The sequence below is a fragment of the Aedes aegypti genome, chromosome 2, assembly GCF_002204515.2.
Source record: "Aedes aegypti strain LVP_AGWG chromosome 2, AaegL5.0 Primary Assembly, whole genome shotgun sequence".
NCBI lineage: Eukaryota > Metazoa > Arthropoda > Insecta > Diptera > Culicidae > Aedes > Aedes aegypti.
The window spans coordinates 132,417,098-132,433,095 of NC_035108.1; the positions used below are offsets into that span (position 1 = coordinate 132,417,098).

The window sequence follows — 15,998 nt, forward strand, 5'->3', positions numbered from 1 at the left end:
ATGCCCCAAAAAGGTCTGCAGCCCTAAACCATGTTCCCAGTACCTCATGAACAAAAACCGTAAATATTAGAAATGCGTAAATTTTGCCATGATTTTTTTAATCTGGACCACTGTAACGTGAGCAGCTGAGAAGATCGTAAAAGTGTTTCAAATAAATTGGCCTCGTATGAACAAAGAGATAAATTCGTACTTAACTTACTTTTTCGAGGTCCGAATTCCACCGTGGGCGTATTTGATGCTCTCCGAGTTGAAACGATTCCGTATCCTTTGTGTTCGTGAAATTGCTTCAATGGAGAAACGCTTCTTTGGAGTTCGGCAAAATATTACAGCACATTAATCATTTACTTCAATGTATCACATTACGTAGTAATTCTATTTTATCGTTGTTTTTCTTCCCCTTGTAGTTTTGTACGGTTTTCCTGCTCGGTGATTGCTCAACGTGTGAATTTCATTTTTTCGTAATAACAATTTTATGAGATCGCAAACACAAAACAGCACCGGAAGCGCGGGTCGAATACAGAAACAGACAACACAGAACACTTTTATCCGACCGGGCCAAGCAGAAACAGACGCACTTCACCCACACATTACCTGGCCTTGTCTTTCGACTCTGACTTTGGACGAGATGGGTGATCCACGTACAAGGGCGGCCGAAGCACTAAACGCCCTAGGACGGCAAGGCTCAGCACGTAATCAGAATTTATATGGATTATCACCGTAAGCAAACTGACGAGACAGGATATTGCAGGCGAACGTAGCAAACTTTTCGCGAGGGTAGCCAAATTGAACCGGAAAATTTTCCTTATCTTCTTCTGCTACAACCTCTGATTTAGTTAGCTCTTAATTTGATAATTTTCCATCCTGTTTCACTTTGTGTACAATTTTACCCTCGACCAACCAACGAGCCTTTAAGCTATTCGCCATGCAAATCCCAACGGTTCGTTTCGTCAAATCCCTCGTCTCCAGCACGCAATACTAAATGTAGCAAATATCTTCCAACGTATGAGAAGTTCGGAAATCAATAGTCACTCCTCTCAACGGTCACCCTTCGGCTTTCCCGACAAATGATTCGAACGAACAGCGGCACGTCTTCTGGCACTTCCGAGAAAACCGGCCCAACCGAAAAGGTCTCTATCCAATGCGACCCCGAATGCACACCACACGATACTTCATCTATTTCCACAGAAAAATTGGTTCATTCTAGTGTGTTATTCTTTCTGCTGTATCCTTCCACGACTCCGTTCAATAACACGTCATCACCAACACTAGCAGTGTCGATCCACAATTCAAATCCCAAGACCCGAAGAATAGTGGCAGCTTTACAAAAGCCGTTGGCCCTCAATCACCAACAGCAACAAAACACACCGTAGCCGCTAGTAGACACGCAAAGAAACACTCGCCAACCAAGCCCTCACTACTCAGCTGGTCGCTTTCCCCGAATATCCATCTGTGTGGAGGAAAATATATGTACAGCAAAAAAGCACTTCGACGACGGCTAGAGTGAACTCCAACTAGAACGACCACAACCGACGAACGCAGACAGAAGACTGTGCTGCCGAAGGGATCCAAAACAGTGACGAAGGACTTTCCGTGAGCCAACAGCTGAACACACGACCGATGACGAACGCGGCTTGCCGGAAAAAGCTCTGTTGAATTACCCGGTTAGCTTGCGCGAGTTATGAGAGGGAGGACGATGTTTTCGTGCCTGTGAGAGCTTTCCAGTATGTTACGGTACGATGAACGGCTTCGGGTTCTCTGTTTTGGAAATTTGCCTTGTGTTGATGTTATTGGATGAGCTGAGAGAGCTTGTCTGGTGGATTCATTTGAAATGAACTGCGAAAGGGTGGACTAAACGATGAACGGCAATAGAATGTGTAGGGGAAAACGCTCCATAACCAATCATGTGGAAAACTAGAACGTGGAAAATCCTTATTTATTGATGAAACATACCTGTCTATATCTGTTTAACTAATCTTGCACGACAAACAAATTTGCACAAAGATGCTCATATATAAATCATTTCTAAGCAGTTCAGACCAACTTTGCAAAGTTGCACATTTTCTTCAATTTTTAAAAGATTAATTCAATTATATGAACACATATTTTAAGGTGAAACAGCTTGAAATCCAACAACAATAATGTACCAAAACCTTCAAGGCACAAATCTAACGAAGGAAGCATCAAATGACAATGCAATTTCTATTTTAGCATAAAGTATAAATTAAGAAGATTGATCCGTACGTTCAATTTTTCTGCAGATCAATGCCTTGCAAATCGTGAGTAGAAACACAAACAAGCCATTGTAACAGCTATGTTTGGATTCCATCATGTTGTGTCCTATATAAGCCCTTCATGTCACCAAAGCATAACGAAAAATGCACTGTCATTCAATCCTTCCTCGACGAGATTTAAGTTAAGAAGTTTAATTACAAATGTTAATTTAGATTCAAAGCTGTTCCACATTAGAAGTTCATTTTATATACTGAATTTAATAATAACTCAACTGTCTAGATTTAAACAACAACTCATGTGCAGATCACTAAGCAGCATATACACAAATTCTTGATGGTGCTTCAGCCTGTAAAATAAATTTGTTTGAAAAAAGCTTCGACTGAGGAGCACACGAATGAAAGTTTATCAAGGGCGCCAGTGGGGCTAACTACGGCTCTGAGCGTGAGTCAACAGCTCAAAGTTTGAGCCCCAAACCAATCTAACCAACCTATCCAAAAAAATACAATATCAAGCTCTTCTGGACCAACATATCCTGAAAAATCGATTTTGTGCTGGTTATTGCTTCATTTCCACAAACTTCATGACACACTAATTAACTGCGAATACTGAATACATGCGAAGAATCTTCATGTTTCTTGTACTTTGCGGAAAAACAGAATAAATTTTGAAAGGAGCAGATTTTCAGAATGTGTTGTAACTACACACATGATGTGTTGGCACAGAAAATATTCTTATGCCTATGCGAATCGTAATCAATTTTTGAAGCTTCGTTTGAGCGTGTTTTTTTCTTGGCATTAACGTCCTCACTGGGACAGAGCCTGCTTCTCAGTTTAGTGTTCTGATGAGCACTTTCACAGTTATTAACTGAGAGCTTTCTTGGCCAAACTTGCTCTTTTCACATTCGTATATCGTGTGTTAGGTACGATGATACTTCTATGCCCAGGGAAGTCAAGGAAATTTCCATTACGAAAAGATTCTGGACCGACCGGGAATCGAAGCCAGACATCTTCAGCATAGCTTTCTACTAACTTTTCACAAATTTGGTTTTGAAGAGAATTATGTTAAGAGCTTCAAAATTGGTTGAAAAATTACAAATAATGAAGCGAAGCCAAACAAAATTAAACCTTAGGGAATCCTAGACTAGAAATTGAAAGTTGCTATATTTGAGGGCAGGGATGCAAAAAGTACTATAGAAAACATTTACCACCTCTACATTCACAATCGAATGGGAGCTAGGGTGGGACAACATTTAGATTCTCGCTCCAGTCCACTTTTTGGATTGGATTTAGGTCCCATAGCAACTGTGCAAAATTTCAGCTCGATCGGATAAACTATATTTTAGCGCCAGCCGTTCAAAGTTTGTATGGGATTTACTATAAGAAAACTTACTTTTGCAAAGAAAAATCGCCAGAGGTCGCCCATTGACCTCTATAAAAATTCTGAACACAGACCTCGATAGGTATTTTTACGATGAAGAATATTGCCCGGCAATAATTGCCGAAGACCGCGAAACAATCTGACACTTGTGAAAAAAGTTATTCCATGAAAACCTATTGGCAAGGCGACGTTGATTAACACGTAAAGAAATAACAATAATAACAAAATCGGGCAAAATTTCCGAATGGTCTATGCTTAATAACATTTTTCACAAGCATCGAATTGCTTTGCGGTCTTCGGCAATGTTGTTCATCGTAGAAATAGCAATCGAGATCTGTGTCAATGGGTGACCTCTGGCGATTTTTCTTTGCAAAAGTAAGTTTTCCCATAGTAAATCCCATACAAACTTTGAACGGCTGGCGCTAAAATATAGTTTCTCCGATCGAGCTGAAATTTTGCACAGTTGTTATGGGACCTAAATGCAATCCAAAAAGTGAACTGGAGCGAGAATCTAATGTCGAATTCGTTTTTGAACCTAGGTTGGAACTGGCGCAACCCGTTCTGAATTACAGTTTCAACCCTAACCCGATTCAGGTTCGATCGAACTACAATTTGCTTGACGTTGGTTTGTTTATGTGTTGATCACCGACCCAGTTCCTAAAAACGAAAACGACATAAATTTTTCATATAAACCTGTCCCAGGCTAATTCACATGTTTCTACACGGCCATCAAAATCCGAAGCAAACCATGACCGTTCAAAACAATAAAATGAATTCATCTACGATGACGTCACGCTGCAACTTACAGCGGGATAAAAAAAAACGATTTCGCTGCGTATTTATCCACTCAATGTTCATCCGGTGAACATTTCTTCACTGGATGTTAGTCCGGATGTCATTTTATGTAAACACGGCCCGCATTAACAGCGAAAAAGAAAACGAAAATCGACAATAAAAGAAAACTGTGGATAAGACCATGTCACACAGGCTTGATAATTCTCCTCAACATCATCAGGGTTCGGTGACATACTCTAGAGCAGCGTGCTGCCTTTGCCTCTTCGCGAGGGAGCGAAAAAATGCTAAGCAGAGAGGCAACGAAAAATGAGCGAGGAAGATGCAGCACAAAAAAAAAACCGAGTAAAATTCCATCAAAAAAGGGTGCTCTCACAACTCCCCGAGGACTGTCTGTTCGGGCGGCAGACTCGAGAGTTCGTTTGAAGTGTGAGTGATGGTGAGCATCGCAACGAGAGAGAGAGAGAGAGTGCCTGAAAAAATCCTCGCATTTTTCTGCACTCTCACTCGAATCGCTTGAGGATCTGTGTTGAAAATTTTGAGTTTATTTTTTTCTCCTCAGAAAAACGGCAAAATCGCCTCCTCTTAGCATCGCAGAGGAGTTTCTATCAAGCCTGGTCACAGCTCTTCAAAACTGCAATCTTCTTCTTCCCAACGTTTATTCAAACCCGAATGCGAAATGACTCGAGCACAGTGGAAACACGATTTTTCCGGTTTCCGGGGTTTTACTTTTTGGCTCGATAGGTAAAGGCAGCATAAAATTGAACATGTTTACATGTACCATGGTGAATCAAAACCCGGACAGTATCAATATCCGGACACTCTGGTAATATTAGTCAATTAGAGTTAAATTAAATTACAATATAGGGTGCCGGTGCCAATGGTTGTAATGTACCAGTGATTGGACTATGGAATAAAACGAACATTTTTCGATAAAAACGACATGTGCTATTTTTGGTGGATAGATCGTCTCTAATTTAGTCGATTTGCCAAATTTCAGCTTTTTATTTTATCAAAAAGGCATATAAATAATTAAATTTATGCAAAAAAAATGCTCCCTTTCACCAGTAGTAGCCGTCGTGTTCCAGTAATGGATCAACGGATGGAAGCAGTTTTAAAATGGATGTATAAATTGAAGAAAAGCCCTAGAGATGAGCTTTATGCTTCATTCGAAAGATATTAATTGCTGTTCCGAGGGGAAAATGTTAAACTTATGTAAAAATTTACCATTTTGTTTAAAATTCCTTGTATAATTCCCGAACGTCTAGTACTGGAGCACTAGCGCAACTACTGGAACACGTGTACCAATAGTGGCTCAAGCAATTTTATGCTAAAATATTAGTTTTATCACTCTTTTTATATTTTTCCCATAAAGTAGAGGTTGAAATCTTTTTGTTAACGTAAAAAGATCTCTGTTAAGACTTTTCGTTTTTTTGTTATGATTTTTTTATAGCTTAGGTAGTCCACTAATGGCACCGGCACCCTATTTGGACTTTATTCACTCTGTTAATTATTAGCAATGCATATAACTTTACATTTATTTTTAATCTAATAACCATCGACAAATAATTAATAAAATTAAAAATAAATAATTTGTTCTCGTTGAACGTCTTTTCGCCGCGGTCTAACTTCAACTCAAGTTTAACGATCGATGAACGCGCGAATATAATTTGATTGACGGAAAAGTTTGTGAACTATATTTTATTAGCAAGTTTTAACCACAAGTGTTCAAGAAAACATATTTCAAAAGTTTTGTGACTCCATTGTTGGTAAATAAGTTGGGAATATATATTTATCGGTGCTTCATGAGACTGTCCGGGAATACGAGCCAGGGTTTTAAGATCCGGACATCTTCTAAAATTTAACTCGGTGTGAAATAAATAGTGTTAAACTTTTATAGCCACACGCGCCTCGACTCAGGTAATCAAGCCACTAATATTACAAACGTGCTATTGTTTTTGACATTATAGGTTGAACGCAGACATTAAGCTTATTAAATATTAATATTTTATTGTGTATTGATATGGTACTTACTAAAAATAAACGAATATTATGTGCTATTACCCAGCTGTCCGGAATTCGATTCATAAGTGTCCGGATTTAAAGACATGGTTTGCATCAATTGTCCGGACTTATAGACAAGACATGCTCAAGTATTTTAATGATTTTCATGTTGAAATCATGATTTTTACCAAAAAGTTCATCAGTAGCGTGAAGATCTTGGGTGAAACATGGTTTGAAACAATATTACATTGAAGGTTTCCTAAAACAACACTTTTATATTTGAACTAGTGGTCCCGGCAAACTTCGTTTTGCCATCAAGTAGGCTATTAAAAATTGTCATTAAACGTCCCATACAAAATTACAAATCCATTCATTGTCTTTTTTTCGACTTTTTCGTTGAATGTTCTGAACTTTTAATACACGGAAACACGTCGGAACACTTCACAATTACTTAAGCGAAATAATTTTCAAAATCTAGTATCCCGTTCTCAAGCCATTTCGTGACATACAAACACCACTTCATTTTTATTTATATAGAAGATTTGAACATTAAGCATCCGAGTATTGATGCACTACGGTATCGCAACGGAATGATTGTGCTCTTGTGCAAAAAAAATCAAATAATTAAAAACACAAGCAAAATATTAACGATTGAATTATTTAACTTTTTTTTTCCATCATTCACTTCGGGATAGCTGTCCGAAAACGATCATCGAAGAGGGAAAAAACATTCAAGCAATGTGTCAACCTGAGACAGAGGAGACAGCTCACTGTCAGTTGGCATGTTTTTAGGTTAAGCACAACGGTCAGATTAGCATTAGCATTAAGCATTTCGCACAAATTCGTAGGTGTTACAGTCCTAGACCATTGTATGAGGGTTGCCTCCTTCCCGTCCGTTGCCAAAGTCAGAAATTTGGGAATAACCTCTAACTCTTAGACAAGATTGACGCATCCTCCAATAATCGAGAACTGTCCTGGCCACGTCCTTGCAAATGCTGGGAAGTGGAAAAGGATGATTGATTGAACACCTACTTAAGAAAGATGCAGAGAAGTCTACGACCTCTCATAGGTTTTACGGAATGTTGATGGAAAAGGTAGTGTCATGGGATATGTTCGGTAGACGTTCTGCCCTACAAATGGTTAATATTTACACATTGTGATCATGCGTTGCTGATCAGAATAAACTCACCATATTCCTTTTTCGAAACTCCTCTGCAATCCGTCGCTCCTCTAATAATGAACAATAGCGTGAGCCATAACTTGGCACTGCCCAGCAAAATACACGCACCGCAGACATAAAAACTGCAGTTCATAACCTAGCATCCGCGAACCACATTTATTTTTTTAATCAACGCAGTGTGTGTAAAACAGAAGATAAAAAACGAGTCGCACGAAACAAATTCATTTGCTGGAGCCATCACAGAGCACATTCGAACAAAACGCAAGCAAATCATCTTCCAAAAAAAAAACACAAACATTTGAACGTGGCGTAGCATGCCAAATCTTATTTTCACAAGCCAAATTGGAAAAAAAAAACTTGGAGCGAGGTAAAAGCGACACAAGATTCCTGGGTTAAGCACAACGGTCAGATGAACTTATTTTGGTCAAAATCATATCCACTTTTTGTACAACAAGAAGTGAATGTGAAAAATGATATGAATATGAAAAAAAAACAATAGCAGTTTTCCAACACACAACTATATTTAGGTATTCAACTTTTTAAGATCTGAAATTACCCAAAAACACCTAGAAATTTTAATTATGTTTACTTGAATGTTGACGGTTTTTCACGTTCTGCCCTTCAAATGTACGGTTTTCCAGTGACAGTTGATGATAGGTTCCCATGACTTTTGGAAGCTCGCAATCTAATGTCGTTTTTCTTTATTTGCACCGCCTGCACCGTTTTCCCACCGGTGTAGCAAAAGTTGCACCCAAACCGTTCTTTTATTCCGCAGGTAGCACACCGTTTCTACACCCGATTGCCACCGGTGCAGAAAATCCTACACCCTGATCGAGCTGGGTGTAGCAGGTAATGCACTATTTTTACCAATACATATATCGTTCTTAACTGTCAGTGGCGTTCTTGTTTTGGTCCTTTTGGCAGATTTTGTTGTTTTTGGTAACGAACAAGCAAGATCTTCATTTGCGCTTATTTTCGACTGCGTGGATAAAATTGATTTGTTTCGGAATTGTTTTTTTTTATTCAGTAAAAGAAGAAATATTCTAAGCATTTATTGATGCTACAATAAATACAGGCTTATAAGAATAATAAGGGATACTGAGTATGTTTCATCATTAGTAGCTTTAACGGCTTATATTAAAAAAAGGAATTTTCTCAGATGTTTGGATTGCATGTATACCAGTAAGTACTATATTAAAAACACTTGAGTTCAGTCAAATTTTCCGAAATTTGCTCATGGATGCATATTTTTAAAAATATTGACGAGTGATCGATATTGATTTTCCATTAGAATTCTATCCTAATGCAATGATTGATTTCCGTTGCTCTCTTCGCCTTATTACAAAAAAAAAGATTCACCTTTTGCATCGTGAGCTACAAATATTGCGGAAGTATGAGTTTTGGCGAAATTATTAGCCCGAAAGATTGGATTAAATTAAACAAGTTCTTACAGTATTGAAATATGAAAATTTTGAATTTTAAACATATATTATTCAATTACGAAACAACTATGAATCATGGTATCAATTCTCAGGAAAAATAAATTAATGTACATATACCAAACATTTATTTAAACATTTTATATTCAGCCAGTGCTGTAAACACCATTAACAATACAAAACACGGACGAATCTAATGGTTCCGAATCCCTTACAGCAAATTAAGAATAACAGAAACAGCTGTTCTAACTGTTTGAAGAATGACATTTTGTTTTGATTGACGCATTCACTAATACTATCATACGCTGTCAAAATATTGCACCGAAACCGTTCTATTTTCCGGTGTCAATTGTTACACTCGCGCGGTGCACCGTCGGGAATAATCGAAAACGACATAAGCCAGCTGTCTCCTCTCTCTCAGGTGTAAACCGTTGGCAGCGTAGCACCTGATGATATTAGTGCTGCTGTTGCTTAGTGTTGTGGTTTCCTGTTTGAGGGACTCAAGCACAAAGTGGTGTGAGTGACATTTTGGTCGGTTTTGAGTTAAGTTAAATTGAGAAAATTTTACTCTTTCCAAGCGTTCTAAGGATATTTTCAGGTGATTTATTCACTCAACAGAAAAACATTACATAGTTCTTAGAAGAAAAATTACAACAATACAACTGATACAACTTTAGAGTAGAATTTCTCAAAACTAGGTTATTGTCACCTTTGCTTCCTGACCCCCTCATTTTCATGCCAATCATTCTCACAAGTCTAAAGTGAAAATTTCCTCTAAAGAAAAAAATAAGAATTTTTTACTGTTTGAAATAACATTTCTTTCCAACTACGTACTGCAATCATAGAAAAATGCTTTTCTTGACCAAGAAGAAAGAAATTTCCCACGCATCGAGATGGACTGCTTCCTCTTCTTCTTCTAGGCGGCGGCAGCGGTGATGACTTTGGCTTCGGACGGCATCTTCTCTCGCTCGCTCGACAGTTTGATTTGAGCGAAGCAAGACAAACGGGGGCGTCCTTCGCTTTTGATGTCTGTGCCTGAGAAGCACGCCCGGTCAGAGCAAGCCGATCTGTCGCCTGCTGAGATGCGAGCCAATCGGAGAGTGAAACGCAAATGACGTCAAATTTTCTCTAGCCACCCCTATTTATAGATTTGCTTGAAATCAACGTTCTCTTTTAAAACAGTTATTAAACTGTTTGGACAGGTATGTGGGATTCAGTAAGTAAACGACATGAAGCTTTGATGTCTTATCTTTCGATTGAGATGCTAATCAAGAAATTTCGTTAAGCCAGCGAAAAGTTATAAACGTTTAAAATATTTCATGCCAACGTAACGCTCTTGGTTTTGAAATTCCAATTTCACTCCTGTATAGAGAAGAGAGACGTACTTCTACGTCAAAATGTTTGGTAAACCTGCAGCAGTAATACTATACATGAATAGGCGGAAAAAGTCTTGTAGGGTTTCTTTAAACAAAAAAAAAACTTTAAGATATATATTTTTTTCAAACCTTTGCAGATTTCTTCAGAAGAAATGCTGTGAAAATCATTGGAAAATATCCTAGAGTAACAACTGGAGAATTTGGGTGAAGAATTAGTGTAAACATATTTGGAAGGATTTCTAGGGTTGTTTTTAAAAACAAAGTGAAACCTGAGGAAATTACTACAGTTAGTAGATTTGTAGTTCTCAAGGATTTTCTGGAGCGAATTTTGTAGAAATACTTAAAGCGTTCTTTAAAAAAATCGCTGGAAGAATGTCTGGGAGAATTGGTAGAGAAATCTCAAGAAGAATTTTTAGAGTTATCCCTGTAGGAGACCCTGAAAGTATTCCAAAAAAACCATGATTATCTCTGTAGCTTTTCCTCGGGGAATTTGAGAAGAAATTCCTCAACTGTCTGATAACACCGTTTCAGTCTCTGAATGTTTCTTTGGAGCCTGTACAATTTTGCATCAGGCTTCAATTTATTGGATCAACTTTTGCAATCATTTATATTAAAAAAAATCATGAATATCCTTTATATTTACATCCTTTCTCAATCAATTTTATGTTAAATCTCTGAATCTAAAGATGGCCGTTACAATGGTCGACTTGTGCCACTACTCACGTTTTCAAAAACACTAAACTGGAGAAATAGTACTCATACGTTCCTGATCTTATTATTTAAAGGTTTCTGCTAGTGCACAACGCGAAAATAAAAAGTGCACTGTTGTTAGAAGTGCATGGAAAACCTTATCGTGTCTTCCACCCTCCATAAGCATAAGCACGACGTTGATCGAGTTTGTATGTATGTTGAACAAATGATAAATAAATTACTTTATTTGTCAAGCTTTCAGCTGATATTTTTTTTAATCGTGGGTAGGACAATCCTTTGATTGCTCTTTTCACGTATTTTTGTGTGTACCGTCGATGGGGGTGACAATGGGTCTGGGGGGTGAGATTGGGTCAAAACGGAAAAATATGATTTATGAAATATTTCAGCTAATAACGCTTATATTACTAAAATGTATAATTCATATGTTGGGCAACATATTATTACACATAATTAATCACAATATACATTTTAAGAAATATTAGTTGTTGTTTAATATATAAACAAACTTGTATGTTGAAACTAGACAAAATTTACAACATTAAATTTCTCCTGTGCAAAGTATAACGCATGTGCTTCTGGGAGGGAGGCACCGATACTACACACGAAATATGACACAACACTTTTCCAAATTGCAAGATAACTCCCGCTCACCAACGACAATCAAGGCAGGCTTGGGGAAAATCGCTAGTTTTATTTTATTGTGTACCTTCGATCTTTCTGGACAAACTTGGAAAAAGGGCCATAGTTTTATGTGCATTCAATTTTAATGATGATTGGAAAACAGTAAAAAGATGCGTGTTTCACTACTTTATATTCGATCAAATTAAAAGGTATTATCGTGACATTGCTTTTGTGTGTTGCAGGAATTGATTTTCAACCGACTGTTGTCAACTTTGTTGGAATGCAAAAATTTGTTTTGATCAATTACGCGCTTTTATCAAGTTTGTCCATTCTTCAAGATCTGGGCTCACAGTGACAGTTCGTGACAGCAGAATCTCGGCTCACTATGACGTACATAAATTTTGTTTTCTCCCTCCCAGATGTGCTTTATTCTATTTTGTTATATTAGTAGAAGGTTGAAAGCCTTTTCGAAACACTTCACACGTATTTTCCGGAATCTTAGATTTTTCCACAAAAATTTCATTTTTTCGGTACGGTGTCTAAACATTAGAAATGGGGGTGAGATTGGGTCTAGGAAGAACGATGGATAATGAAATCACAAGTCTACATTTTTGTCGTTTTACGGTGCCATGTGTACTCTTTCTTCATTAAGATGTGTTTATTCTTTCTAAATCGCTGACAGCATCGCTGAAACATCAAGCAAGTTTTGTTGAGGATTCCGTGCATTGAAGAACAATACAACGCATTTTGACAACTTCGCAAACCAGCAACTATTTTTTGTGCGCAACAACTTCGTAATATTTTATCAAATGGAGTTTTTTTTTTTTCAAATTTAATTATTTATTAGTGTATTATATTATAGAAACAATTGACGGAAGTACAAATGAGTTGGATCGCTGAAATACCGGGAATATGACGTCAACATCTGCCTAAAATGTATTGATCGTGGAATGTCGCACCGAAATTTAACTTCTTTCTAAGGTTTAAAATAATAAAGTGTTTCTGTAAACCTATGGGGAACCTGTTATAGGGGCTTTATGGGAATGGACTTTGAAGACAATTTGAGGGGAAAAAAATGTGTGTAAACTTGACGATAAATGCTGGTTTTACATATTTTTTTCTCATAGCTCTTTAATTTTTTGCTATAATCGTTCTTTAAAGTGGGTTTATCATACTTGTAGATGTCTTTTCATCTTTTTTGCATCGTATTGCATCAATAGTTTTCAGCTGTGAATGGTTTTGCAATCATATTCTCAAAAACAAGTTATTTCAATAACAGTGACCCAATGTCACCCCCTCTATGGGGTGAGATTGGGTCATTTTTCATTCACTTATAGCGTGAATAAATATGTTTCTATATTTTTTGGACAGTTGTTAAAGTACCATCAAAGTACATACACACCCAATTTGTTTATTGGAGCTAAATTGCGACAGTTATTCAATAAATGAATCGTACATATCCCTTTTTGACCCATTCTCACCCCCAACGACGGTAGTACATGTCTACCTACTTCTTCCTACTCACTTTACGCGCCAACGTAACCGTAACGCGCCGAAACGGGCTGGAGCCCAAAGTTGCTGGTACCGGGGAAGCTTTCAATAGGGTTGTCTAATGAGATTGTAAATTACCTTTAATGTTTTATCCACCGTTGGACGACGAGGGGGCGTGTCGTGGAATCGACCTTGTACACGTGGTGGCCTGAATAGGATAGAGCTGAGCTGATTCAGCAATCGCATTACGTCCTGGTCACCAATGTCGGTACAAGGCAGTTGGATTGGTTCATCGACGTCGTATCATTCAGCACACGTTTGTGCTGACATTTGTCTGGCCTCCCACGGCGTAGATTACACCCAGATTTCCGAGCAACATATGCGAGACCCAAGTCACGGCTGTGATCTCGACGTCAATGACCATGACGGCGTGGCGCACCCAGTGCCAGACTAGGAATCCTTCAAAGCTGGATGCTGAACTTTGTCGTAGCTGAGCTTCGGACTACTTTTCACACGCGTATCCTTCGACAAGTCTGTGAGCTTCCCCACAATACCTTTCTTGTGGGTTTCTCTAAACATCCGATGACCGACCGTCTAGCTTCTCAGACTTGATATCTATTGCCCTCATCACATCCTTCGTAGCACCGACCCCGAGTGCTCGATGCCTGATCAGTTGACGCCTGTCTCCATTTCTTGATACGATACGGCCTAATGCATGATGACACTAATCGCACGGCAACGAAGTCCACAAACTAAGCTGAATAAATACGGCCCAAACCAAGTTGTTGCAGATGCAACTATTAAAACGCAGTTTGAATCTTTACCTCGCTGTATTTAGGCCAGCTTAGAACCGAACGGTTAAAAAGTTCCTGCGGAACAAATTCATTTTAATTTGAGGTTATAATTCATATCAACTTTTTCTTACGTTTGTACAATTTTTCTAATAGTTTTCCGAACTCACGGTTGTTAGCCTCCCTGGGAATGTCCTAAGATAGAGCAAACTTGAATTGATTGTACATTCATGATAGCAATAAAGATAGTTACCGTGCAAATTACACCCGTTTCTAACTGCCGACTGAGATTTGCAAAACTAAGTGTGATTGTAGCAAACTAGACAGATTTTTGTATTACTTTTGGTTCAATTCATTTTATTTCACACACCCGATCGCATCTTACCTGCTATGAAACGTATTCGCAAACTTGGGATAATTTTACAATTATTTCCAAACAATAATTACTTGAAATTTAAGTTCCACTGCCAACTTGCGGTTCTGCAAATAGTTGATTTTTGGATATTCCACTTTTGACGTTTCGCTGTCTGCTGACATCTACGTCAACTGCTCGCTTGCTCTTAATCACAGGGTTTTCGAAGCAATGGGTCTGCGGCAAATGTGATGTATTCGAGGTGCGGCGTAACGCACGTTAGGTGTACACAACACAAGTTGATTTGGAGTTTACAACAATATGACAAATAAGTTCAGAGAGGATTACACAAAATAATTTATAGAGATTTCAAAAATTGTGTCAAAGGAAGTTTTCTATGATTTCTCCACAGAGGTCTCCACTGAGATTTTCACAGTGATATCCAGACAGATATCATCAAATTCTCCAAGAAGGACTGATGTATCTACAGAGGTCTCTAAAATAATCCGCACAAAGAACTTTCGCAGACTTTCGCGACCACTCGTAAACTTACGTGGATATTCACGGTCAGAATGTCGCATACCGTACCACCCATTGATATTGAGCAATGGAAATGTTCAAATAAAACATTGTTCTATGGCAAACGAGATGAAATCCATGGCGTGTTCACTTTACCATCTCTTCTCCTATCTTCTCGTTGAGAAGAGCCCGTTGACGTGGAACCTCGTTGTTTCAAACAAAAATCGTCAACTGAATTACACCCTCAGCTGAAATGTTGTAACTTCTCTGCATTCGGTTATTTCTGCTCACGGTGATGATGGCAGTAAGGTAACATAAAACAGCTGCAACTGTTTGCCTGCCAGGATTCATTCATTCAACGGCTTTCCACCACGCTCGCTGCGTCAACTGAATGGAACAAGTACCTACCGAAGCGCTTCCGCCGGTGGTAGAGTTGCGAGATGTATCAACGGACGTCAAGAAGTGTGTAACGTTATACTACATCAGCCAGTTAAGAGGGCGAATCAAAGCAATCACATTCCTTCACCGTTGAATGTTTGTGTAACATGGTTTCGTGTTCCGGTAGCTAGGTAGGTAGGTAGCGCACACTCGACGGAAGTGGAATTGCTCATCTCCAGCGTGGATGACGAAGCAAAACGTGTATTGCACATTTCATAATTGTTTGGAATTATTAACTTTTTGCACGTCGAAATTGTGATGCGCATTTACAATTGAACTAACATATAACATTTAAGTACAGAATATTGTATTAAATGAGAACTCCAAGTCTAAAAGTCTTCCTGTAAGAGCTGGTGTTCCTCAAGGCTGCATTTTGGAACCAATTACCTGAGTTACATCACGGATGTCAATAATCTTTGTTTGCGGATGACACAAGCCTCTCCTCCAAAGGATGAAGCCTGCGTGTCATCTGTAATAGATTGCAAAAGAGTTTGGATATGTTTTCTCAATACTTGCATAGATAGAAGATTTCTCCTAATGCATCCAAAACTTAATAAATAATATTCCCTCATTTATACCGTTTATTGGAAACCGTAAAGTAAACATGTTGTTACGATGAGAGTGGTTCCAGTAAATTGGTCAGGCTCATGCTAGATAAAAATTTAGCATTCAAAA

At 38.3% G+C, this 15,998-nt stretch overlaps 1 protein-coding gene across 4 annotated transcripts in view; it reads right to left on the reverse strand.

Annotated features, from left to right (window-relative positions):
• Nucleotides 1-1,560, reverse strand: part of LOC5566834 — a 310,372-nt gene extending 308,812 nt beyond the window's left edge. The window contains exons 1-2 of one of the 4 annotated variants that reach the window (XM_021842417.1): nucleotides 1,366-1,560; nucleotides 200-419 (exon numbers count right to left, since the gene is read on the reverse strand). The gene's annotated coding sequence lies outside the window, so the exon portion shown is untranslated. Of the gene's footprint in view, nucleotides 1-199 lie in introns of all 4 variants that reach the window. The other 3 variants (XM_021842416.1, XM_021842418.1, XM_021842415.1) reach the window with 3 other exon arrangements.
• Nucleotides 1,561-15,998: the final 14,438 nt, after the last annotated feature.